This window comes from Triticum urartu, chromosome 1A (genome assembly GCF_056163025.1).
Source record: "Triticum urartu cultivar PI428250 chromosome 1A, HENAU_Tu73, whole genome shotgun sequence".
In the NCBI taxonomy this organism is placed as follows: Eukaryota; Viridiplantae; Streptophyta; class Magnoliopsida; order Poales; family Poaceae; genus Triticum; species Triticum urartu.
In genome coordinates this window covers 482,653,603-482,664,645 of record NC_141873.1, presented here as the reverse complement: position 1 = coordinate 482,664,645, position 11,043 = coordinate 482,653,603, and the positions used below count along the sequence as shown (strand labels likewise).

Here is an 11,043-nt window from a genome sequence, read left to right as displayed (position 1 = left end):
TAGGATCATCAGTTTGGTTAGTACAACTGTCACCCCCATGATCAATGTTTTGGAGATGTGGTGGAAGAAGAAGTAGCTCTTTCTTGAGAAGTTCTCCGGCATTGGGATGAAGGGACGCAAAAGGATAGACAGATTCATCAAACACAACATCTCGAGAGATATAAACTCTGCCAGTGGAAACATCAAGACATTTGACTCCCTTGTGGATTGGACTATACCCAAGAAACACACACTTTTTGGAACGGAAGGCAAGTTTATGTGTATTTTACGGACGAAGGTTAGGCCAACAAGCACAACCAAATACACGAAGTGTTTTGTAGTCAGGAGTGGTACCAAAAAGACGTGTGATGGGAGTCTCGAATTTGATGACTTTACTAGGGAGTAAATTAATGAGGTATGTGGCAGTCAAGAATGCCTCATCCCGGAACTTTAGTGGCATGGATGCATTTGCTAGTAGAGCTAACCCTACTTCAACAACATGGCGATGTTTCCTTTCGGCAGAGCCGTTCTGTTGATGTGCATGGGGGCATGATACATGATGTGATATGCCAAGCTCTTGAAAAAAGATATTGAGTTTATTGTATTCACCTCCCCAGTCGGTTTTCATAGCAATAATCTTAGTGTTTAGTTTTCGCTCAACGAGGTTTTGAAAGTTCTTGAAAACTTGAAACACAGATCGTTTCTTAAGAAGGTAGATCCATGTAAATTTGCTATAGTCATCGATGAAACTAACATAATACGAGTGTCTACCAACAGAGGTGAGAGCTGGTCCCCAAACATCTGAAAAAAAAAGTTGCAAAGGTGCGGTAGAAACACTAAATGAAATAGGATATGGCAACTGATGACTTTTAGCTTGTTGACATGGATCACAAACAGACGCAACACTAGACTCATGAGAATAGGGAAGTTTATTCTTGCTAAGAACGAGCTTGACAATAGCTGATGAAGGATGACCTAATCTACTGTGCCACTTTGCTGAAGAAGGCTTGATAGCAACAAAAGCTTGTTTATTTGATGATGATGACGAAGATATGAGTGGGTAGATACCTCCCACACACTTGCCCCTAAGAAGCACTCTCCTCGTGTCCAAGTCCTTTACCAAAAAGAAATAAGGATAGAATTCAATAAGAACACGATTATCAAGAGTAAATCTATGAACTGAAAGAAGATTTTTTGATGTTGAGGGGACATGTAGAACTCTTTTTAGATGCAAATTTTTAATGGGGGTTTTGACAATTGAACTACCAACATGAGTGATTTTCATACCAGAACCGCTAGCAGTATGCACTTGGTCGTGTCCACGATACTTGTCTCTGATCGTCAGCTTGTCGAGCTCCCCTGTGATGTGATTTGTGGCGCCTGTGTCCGCATACCAATTCGTGTCGACACCGTAGGAGTCGGTGACCATGTTGGCCCCCTTCTCCTCATGTTCATCTTCATCATCATATCAATGCCAACAATCACGAGCACCTCCTGGATGATGCTTGTAGCAAATTTGACATTCTGGATAGTCTCGAACCTGCTGACGCTGTTGCTGTGGGCGACCGCGACCACCGTTGCCGCCGCTATTTCCACCAGATGGAGTTGGGGAGGGGCGCCTGCCTCGGCCGCGCCCTCAGTTGTTGTTGCGCCCATGGCCTCTGTAGCCGCGCCCGCGCCCCCTGTAGGCTAAGTTTGCTGAGGTTTTGAACCCTGCATCTGGACCGTCGCCGAGCATCTCCACGCGTGGATCAAATGCTGCTATCTGGGCGAACAAGTCATCAACTGAGATCTAATTTTTTACTGCGCCAATGGCTGCCACAACAGGGTCATAGTCCCTGTCGAGCCCGGCAAGGACATAATCCACCATCTCTGGGTCCGAGACGGGGCGCCTTGCCGCTGCAAGCTCATCTCCTAGGTTCTTCATCCTGGAGATGAAAGCGCTACTAGACATAGAGCCCTTTTTTGTGTTGGTGATGGCAATCCTCAGGTTGGTGATGCGCGATTGGGACTGCGAGGCAAACAAGGTGGTGATGGCAGTCCAGAGATTGAAGGTCATCTCTTTGCTCGCAACTTGGGCGAGAATCTCCATTGAAAGAGAATTCAGGAGGTGGCTAAGGACTTGCTGGTCCTTTGAGATCCATTGAGCATACAGAGGATTGGGTTCGGTGGTGACGGTTTTGTCCGTCTGCTGCTGCTGTACCGTCTTCGGTGGAGGTGCATCTGATCCGTCCAGGAGGCCGGTGACCTGTGCTCCTCGCAGGCCCATCATGACCTGTGCCTTCCAAAGGATGAAGTTGGTCTTGGTGAGCTTCTCTGATGGGAGCGCACCAAGGTTGAGGGAGACAGTGGATGACGACGACATGGCGATGGCGAGGATGATCGAGGAAGGATGGCGAGGGTGATCGAGGAAGGAGGTAGCTGGCTAGATCGATAGGAAGAGGATGGCTTTGTATACCATGTTAGATGGGAAGCGTTCCTACTCCCTCGTGAGGGAGCCACGTGTGTATATATTGATCTTCGACAGGAAACGCCCCTTGCCGTGGCTTACAAGGAATTACCGATCGCTTGGGATTCGGTTTGTTACAAAAGAGATAAGAGAAGCTACAGGAGAGGAAGAGATACAGTTAGTTGAGATTACAAGAATATATCTCTAAGTCTAACAATCTCTGGCACGACTATCACCATCTACGCGCTCGTCCGGCTACCATCAATGGCCTACACGGAAGCCGACTCCCTTCCCTCCCTCCCCTGCCGCCACCCGCGAGGCATCGGGGAGGGTTCCCGATCCCGGCCGCCGCACCCCCTCCTCTTCCCTCCTCCGCCCTCGCCGTCGCTGGCAGCGGCGGGGCTCCTTCGTCCCCCGCTTGTAGGGTTTGGCACGGGCCAGATCTGCGGCTGGGCATGGCTCTCGATGCCGGGCGCGGCAGCATCCCAAAGTAGGCCGGCGATGGTGGCGCTCGACGGGCGGCGGGCGGCATGGCGGTGGTGCGGGCCGGTGGTGGCGTCGGCGGCGGTGCCCCCAGCAGTGCTTCGGCATTGCGTCTAGCGCCGCGGGTCGCGGTCAACCGGGTCGCGGGCGTCCCTCTCGCCGTGGTGCTCTGGTAGGGGGGCGGCGCGGCAGCGGTGGTGGTGGGCTGCCCCCACCCAGTCGGGCCCTCGCGGCTGGGTGGCGGCGCTCGGCTCGGGTGGATCCCCCGGTGGCGTCTTCAGGCGGTGGCGGGGACGGCTCCGCAACCCTCCCTCTCCGGCTTCTGGCGACGGCCGATGCCTCCTGATGCTCTGGCCCTTCGAAACGGGGGTGGAACTCGGTTCTGGGGGAAAGTTGGAGCCAACATGGGTGTCAGTCATGGCCATGGGCCACTTCTTCGCCTTCCCCTTCCCCCGGTCGATGTGGTTGCAGCCCTCCTCGAGGCAGCTTGGTCGGCGGCGGTTCTGGAGGTGGTTGGGGTCGTGGATCCGGGCAAAGTCGTGGCCTTTGATGGCTTCGTGGTGGTCTCATGGCGGGGCGGCGGCCCTGGAGGCGGGAGTCGTGCATTGGTCGTGGGCGGGTTGCGCGGCTCGGATGCGGGCAGGCAACCATGGCCGCTTAGGCGGCGTGGCTGCGGGTGTTGTCGGACCGGGGCAGCGGAAGTGTTGAAGCACCGGGGTTCATCACCTACCTAGTGTGTCTGGTCGACGGTGACGGCATCCGTGGACATCGTGTCCTCCTTGCAGGCTTCGTCGTGGTGCTTCTTCCCCTTCCATCTTACTCCGGGTGAAAACTCGATCCTCGGATCGGACGGTGGCGACGTTCATGGTTGTACCCTTCCTGGAGGCACCGCCTTGGAGTCCTTGGTCCGGCATGTCCGTTACACATCCTCCGGACGATCACTCCTCTTGGTGGTGTTTTCCGTCGGCTCTTAGCGGTTTCGTTTTGCTCATCTTTTAGGTGCTTTCTAGTCGTTGTGGTTGTGTGTCGGTGCCCGGCATTCATGTATCTTGCCTTGGGTGTGTGGTGTGCGTTTGTATCGGATGCTTTGTTGATTATGGTTCGTGCTTAAGTGAGGAAACCCTTTTTCGTAAAATATTCAGCGCCAATTTGTACCGCCACCAGTTATGCCCGCTCTTGTCGTGGTCAGAGGTGGCGCAGCGGTGCTGGGCAGAGCCAGGCAAGCTATGGTGTTGGAGCGACAGAGAATTTTCCGTTGATCTACCGCAGTTCGTGGTGCAAAAAGGAAGTGGTCGTGAGCCGCCGGTGCGCACGGCCACTGCGGACGACATCCTGGCACCCGAGCAGCAGGAGGACGGAAGATGGCCAGGCGGCCGTCGGAGTGCGCGGCGTGCCTCGGAGAGCTGGAGGATGGAGACATGGTTAAGCGGCTGCCGGCGTAGCTGCACATGTACCACCAGCACTGCATGGACGTGTGGCTGCGCGACCACGTGACGTGCCCGGTCTGCCGATTTAGGCCTCCTTTGGTTTGTAGGGTTTTTGTAGGAATTCTATAGGATAGGATTTGCAAAGAAAAATTCCTTTGAAGCCCTTTGGTTTGTAGGAATGGATTCCTATTCCTATGTAGGATAGGGATCAATCCTTCATGTTTTGGAGGAAAAAAACATTAGCCTAGACTCAATGGAAAAAATCCTATCCTATGCACCAAATGACATCTCTTTCTCTATAGGAATTGACATGCATGTCATCTCACTTCCTATGATTTTCCTATTCCTATAAAATTCCTATCCTATGAACCAAAGAAGGCCTTGACGTCTTTGCATCGTTGCCGTTCCAAATCGTGTGACCGCTTTTTGTTCGTGTTCTTAGCGTTTCTCGGCTGCTGGCATAATCAAGACAAAAATGGAAAAAGTGTAGAGAGTGTGTGTAAGTCGGGATTTGATCGGGACAAATGAGCAAGAACGAACATCAACAAAATTCAGCGCGCCTTCCTATGGCACGGCTCGGACATGACCACGAGAATGAAATAGAAAGGCATCTTTTTTTTCGTGTAAAAGCTTGTATTACTCAATCAATATCAGGATTACAATCAACTATGCTAAGACCAAGCGCTCCGGGTGGACCAGAGCCCAACCACACTACAATTCTTTTTCCGGTTCTAGCAAAATTTGCCAAACAATCTGCTACAGCATTTTGGCTACGCTTAATACAAGTAATACAAGTTTTATGTAGAGACATTAGATATTTAATATCTGACACTAATGAAGCAAACACCGACCTATCATGGTCAACATCCTTTAGTAGATTCACCATCCTTATGAGAGACATGGGCTTAGGCCAACTCCAGCGAACCCATTTCGTCCTGCCACATCTATTTGAGTTGAAACATATAGAAAACACGGCCAACACGCCGGCGCAAACGAATGGGCATCTGTTTTTTGTCCATACGCAACTTATTTTCGGCCAAAATTTGATCCACGTTTGCGTCGAAAGGGACAGGATGTGGACGGATAGGACCTTGTGATGCGGAGCATCCTTCCATCATCCCCATCGACCCTACACCAACACATCAAGCACCACATGGACCCATGACAAAAGCTCGAGCACGCGCCATTGAAACCGAGGTGAACTCACTCCTACTTGAGATAGATATGGACATGAATGAAATTTGGTTGCTACCTCACCAAACTATGCTATGTGTCATTAGGTACGAAGACCAACGCCACCAAGCAGCTAAGGGGCACCCCAAAGGAGGAGGGGAAGCACCCCAAGGCCTCGAGGAAGGAGAAGGAGTCCAACAAGACGAAGGCTGCACCTCCCAGGCAACCCCGTGCGCACAGGCCCCCAAGATCCCATGCGCACGGGCCTCCTAGAAGCCCTCTGAAAAAGAGACGTGCACTCCCGTGCGCACGGGCTCGGGCCGTTGTAGCACCCCGTGCGCACAGGCGTGTACCGTGCACACGGGACCCCCGTGCCCATGAGCCCAACTTACCCCGTGCACACTGGATCCCGTGCACACGGGCCCAACCTAGCCCTTGTGCACGGGCCCTTCAGGATGGACGTCCAAGAGTGGCTGATTGGGCCTCCACCTCGCCCCCTCGCCCACCTACCTATATATTCCGTACATAGAGTCATGCTTAGGGTTAGCAAAGTATATGTGAGATATTGATAGAGCTTTGCTCCTTCTACCATTCCTCTTGGAGATCAAGACCTTTTGGGAGAGGATCCCAAGTGGATTTCAAGACCTCCTCTTTGGAGAAGACTATCATCAAGACCTTACCTCCTTAGGAGTGGGAAGAACCTTATCTTTGGCTTGTTTCCTTGGGTTGTTCTTATATGCTTGTGGATCTCATGTGTTTGCTATTCTAGTGGATGGGTTATTGAGTTTTGTGTGAGTGAATTCCTCTCTTGTGTTCTTGTGTTCATCCTTTTCCCCCTCCAAGTGTGAAAATATCTCACCTAGGGTTTCACCCTACAACACCTTGTCCTCCCTTGGTCCGCATGTTGGGGACACACATGCTCTCATTCCCACTTCCTCCCAAAAACCCTCCCACCCCCCGCTCCCTCCATGGCCATCGCCTCGCAGCACCCTGTTGCCGCCATCCCGACCGCCACCTCCGCCCGTCCTGCGCCAAGAAGAAGAAACTAAAGGAGGAGCTCTCGTCGGCGGAACTCAAATAGTGAAGGAATATGCTCTAGAGGCAATAATAAAGTTGTTATTTTATATTTCCTTATATCATGATAAATGTTTATTATTCATGCTAGAATTGTATTAACCGGAAACTTGATACATGTGTGGATACATAGACAAAACACCGTGTCCCAAGTAAGCCTCTACTAGACTAGCTCGTTAATCAAAGATGGTTAAGTTTCCTAACCATAAACATGTGTTGTCATTTGATGAACAGGATCACATCATTAGGAGAATGATGTGATGGACAAGACCCATCCGTTAGTTTAGCATATTGATCATTCAGTTTTATTGCTATTGCTTTCTTCATGCCATATACATATTCCTTTGACTATGAGATTATGCAACTCCTGGATACCGGAGGAATGCCTTGTGTGCTATCAAAAGTCACAACCTAACTGGGTGATTATAGAGATGCTCTACAGGTATATCCGATGGTGTTTGTTGGGTTGGCATAGATCACGATTAGGATTTGTCACTCCGAGTATCGGAGATGTATCTCTGGGCCCTCTCGGTAATACACATCATAAGAAGCCTTGCAAGCAAAGTGACTAATGAGTTAGTTGCGGGATGATGTATTACAGAATGAGTAAAGAGACTTGCCGGTAACGAGATTGAACTAGGTATGAAGATACCGATGATCGAATCTCGGACAAGTAACATACCGATGACAAAGGGAATAACGTATGTTGTTGTTATGGTTCGACCGATAAAGATCTTCGTAGAATATGTAGGAACCAATATGAGCATCCAGGTTCCGCTGTTGGTTATTGACCGGAGAGGTGCTTCGGACATGTCTACATAGTTCTCGAACCCGTAGGGTCCGCACGCTTAACGTTCGATTACGATTTAGTATTATATGAGTTATGTGATTTGGTGACCTAATGTTGTTCGGAGTCCCGGATGAGATCACGGATATGACAAGGAGTCCTAAAATGGTCTAGAGGTAAAGATTGATATGTAGTACGATGGTATTCGGACACCGGAAGTGTTTTGGAGAGTATCGGATATTTATCGGAGTACCAGAGGGGTTACCGGACACCCCGAGAGGTTAATGGGCCACATGGGCCAAAGGGGAAGGGGCATTGATACGTCTCCAATGCATCTATAATTTTTGATTGTTCCATGCTGTTATATTAACATTCTTGGACGTTTTATAATCATTTTATAGTCATTTTATATCATTTTTTGGTACTAACATATTAACATAGTGCCAAGTGCCAGTTGCTGTTTTTTGCATGTTTTTTACATCGCAAGAAATCAATACCAAACGGAGTCCAAACGCAACGAAACTTTTTGTGGATTTTTTATGGACCAGAAGACATCGAGTGGGCCGGAGAAGCACCCGGGGGGTGCTCCGAGGGGAGCACAACCCACCAGGGCGCGCCTGGAGGCTTGTGCCCACCTCGGGTGCCCCGGACCGCCTCTTTACTCTATAAATACCCCAATATTCCAGAAACCCTAGGGGAGTCGACGAAAATCAATTCCAGCCACCGCAAGTTCCAGAACCACCAGATCCAATCTAGACACCATCACGGAGGGGTTCATCATGTCCATTGGTGCCTCTCCGATGATGCGTGAGTAGCCTTTTGTAGACCTTCAGATCCGTAGTTAGTAGCTAGATGGCTTCCTCTCTCTCGTTTGATTCTCAATACAATGGTCTCTTGGAGATCCATATGATGTAACTCTTTTTGTGGTGTGTTTGTTGGGATCCGATGAACTTTGAGTTTATGATCAGATCAATCTTTTTATCCATGAAAGTTATTTGAGTCTTGTTTGATCTCTTATATGCATGATTGCTTATAGCCTCGTATTTCTTCTCCGATATTTGGGTTTTGTTTGGCCAACTTGATCTATTTATCTTGCAATGGGAAGAGGTGCTTTGTGATGGGTTCGATCTTACGGTGCTTGATCCCAGTGACAGAAGGGGAACCGACATGTATGTATCGTTGCCATTAAGGATAACAAGATGGGGTCTATTTCTACATAAATAGATCTTGTCTACATCATGTAATCGTTCTTATTGCATTACTCCGTTTCCCCATGAACTTAATACACTAGATGCATGCTGGATGGCGGTCGATGTGTGGAGTAATAGTAGTAGATGCAGGCAGGAGTCGGTATACTAATCTTGAACGTGATGCCTATATAATGATCATTGCCTGGATATTGTCATGATTATTTTAAGTTCCATCAATTGCCCAACAGTAATTCGTTTACCCACCGTTTGCTATTTTTTCTCGAGAGAAGCCTCTAGTGAAACCTACGCCCCCCGGGTCTCTTCTTTAATATATTTGCCTTTGCGATCTATTTTTATTTGCTTCTATTTTCAGATTTATTAAACCAAAAATACAAAAATACCTTGCCGCAATTTATTTTATCTCGCATTCGCGCACGATCTATCTATAAAATTATTACAACTCTCTCACATCCATCTGCCAATTTCTGGCACCGTTACCCGAAAGGGATTGACAACCCCTTTAACACGTCAGGTTGCGAATACTTGTTATTTGTGTGCAGGTGATGTTTACGCAGTGTTGCTTGGTTCTCCTACTAGTTCAATAACCTTGGTCTCATCACTGAGGGAAATACCTACCGTCGCTGTGCTGCATCATCCCTTCCTCTTTGGGGAAATACCGACGTAGTCTAGCAGACATCAAAAGGAATTTCTAGCGCCGTTGCCAGGGAGACATCATCAACATCTACCAGGTTCCTAATCACAAATCTCAACTCCTTACAATTTACATTATTTGCCATTTGCCTCTCGTTTTCCCCTCCCCCACTTCACAAAAATTTGCCGTTTTATTCGCCCTCTTTTCATTCGCCGTTTTCTCATCAGATCTATCCTTTGCCTACAATCATGAGTGATTTCAGTATGGCAGCAACAAATGATGGCCTAACTCCTAAGATTGGACGTACGGGCAATCTGGATGCCAAAACTTTTATCTTGGGACAAGGGAATGTTATGGGAAAAGAATGTATCCAAGAATTTTTCAATTGTGTTGGAAATCTAAGTCTTGATGATGCTCCTATACTTAGAAATACTAGATCTTATGCAGATGCTATTTCAGCACTAGTTCTGAAACTTGAAAGTAAATTTATCCGTACTCATCCTACTTTGCAAAGATTTTTTTTGAGCTTCCCGTTATAAAGAATCCTAAGGCTAAAGAAATCTTTGTTTTTTATGGTATGAATCGTGAAAAGCCCGTGATAGATGAAATTCTTTACAATAGTGATTATACATTAAGACATTTGATTGGGGATAATCAAATCTTTGATGATAATCTTAAAAAGGAAGTCCCCATTTCAGACATAATCCAACAAGTTTTCAATAATGTTAATCAATATTACTCTTGGATTGTTGCCGAAAATTAAAGGGGTTATGATGTTAAGCAACTTAATAGTGCTAAGGTTTCTATGGATAATATGTTTTATGTTGTTTTTACAAAACCTCATGACGAAAACACCTCTAAGGAAATTAAGAAGAAGGATGACAAAACTTAGATCCTTGCTTTATGCCTAGCTAGGGGCGCAAAACAATAGCACTTGTTGGGAGGAAACCCAATGAATAAAATTTATTTTTGCTTTTTGCTTTCTATTCTGTTTGCACAATTATGCTACTATTATGATTGTGTTTTTCGTGTTTTAATTAGTGTTTGTGCCAAGCAAAGCATTTGGGATCTTCTTGGGTGATGGTTGTTTGATCTTGCTGAAAAATAGAAACTTTTGCGCTCACAAAAATAATTCTAATTTTTAACCAGAGCATGATAAAATACCAATTCGTTTTTCAGAAGATTAATATACAAATTTCTCAGGCCTTCCTAACTTTTCAGAACTTTTGAAGTTACAGAAGTATTCAAAATATCCAGATTGCTACAGACTATTCTGTTTTTGACAGATTCTGTTTTCTTTGCGTTGTGTGCTTGTTTTGATGATTCTATGGTTTTCTTTGAAGAGTTTTTGCCATAGAAAATTTGGAATATAGTAAATATAATGCAAGAATAAAATATGAATGAGTTGCAACAGTACTTATAGTAGTGATTTGCTTTCTTATACTAACGGAACTTACGAAGGTTTTGTTGAGTTTTGTGTGATTGAAGTTTTCAAGCTTTGGGTGATGTTACGATGGATGAAGGAATAAGGAGTAAGAAGAGTGTAAGCTTGGGGATGCCCATGGAATCCCAAGCTATTATCCAAAGAGAAGCAAGCAACTAAGCTTGGGTATGCCCCGAGTGGCATCCCCTCTTTCTTCTAACAACCATCGGTATTTTACTCAAAACTATATTTTTATTCGTCACATACTATGAGTTTTGCTTGGAGCATCTTGTATGATTTGAGTCTTTGCTTGTTTTGCCTTTTGTTTTAATTCATGGATCCTTGCTGGACACACCTATTTGAGAGAGCCAAAATTATGCCATGACTTGTTAGAGTTGCTCTCTAT

General features: G+C 46.9%; 1 pseudogene; it reads left to right on the top strand.

The window, feature by feature from the left end:
- The first annotated feature begins 2,423 nt into the window (after positions 1-2,423).
- LOC147991815 (uncharacterized) lies at positions 2,424-3,619 on the top strand (annotated as a pseudogene).
- Positions 3,620-11,043: the final 7,424 nt, after the last annotated feature.